Consider the following 529-nt stretch of genomic DNA (forward strand, 5'->3'; position numbering starts at 1 on the left):
CCATTCCAGCCCTCCAGCATCGGGGGAGACCCCATAGTTCTAGCCCTCCCATTCCCAGTCCCCCAGCACCAGGGGGAAACTCCCATTCTACCCCCTCCTCATTCCCAGACCCCCAATGCCAGAGACTCCACTCTACTCCCACGCCCCGGCACCAGAGACACCTCCCCAATCCCAGCCCCCCGGCGCCAGAGACACCCCTCAATCCAACCCCACTACACCCAGACTCCCAGCGCCAGAGACACCCCCAATCCAGCTCCCCTACTCTCAGTCCCCCAGCGCCAGACACGCCCCCCTTTCCAGCCCCGCAGCGCCAGATACGCCCCCTTTCCAGCCCCCCAGCGACAGAGACACCCCCCATTGCAGCCCCCTACTCCCATCCCTCCAGCGCCAGACACCCCCCCATCCAGCCACCCTACTCCCCGCCCCCCTGTGCCAGAGACACCCCCAAATCCAGCCCCCCAACGCGCCAGACACCCCCAATCCAGCCCCTCATTCCCAGCCCTCCAACGCGCCAGAGACCCCCCCCATT

General features: G+C 66.7%; 1 protein-coding gene across 1 annotated transcript in view; it reads right to left on the minus strand.

Moving 5' to 3' along the window:
• The window catches only part of PNP (purine nucleoside phosphorylase), a 12,589-nt gene that overhangs the window by 11,331 nt on the left and 729 nt on the right, over nucleotides 1-529 (minus strand).

Source organism: Terrapene carolina, unplaced genomic scaffold (genome assembly GCF_002925995.2).
Source record: "Terrapene carolina triunguis isolate 2854851 unplaced genomic scaffold, T_m_triunguis-2.0 Scaffold612, whole genome shotgun sequence".
In the NCBI taxonomy this organism is placed as follows: Eukaryota; Metazoa; Chordata; order Testudines; family Emydidae; genus Terrapene; species Terrapene triunguis.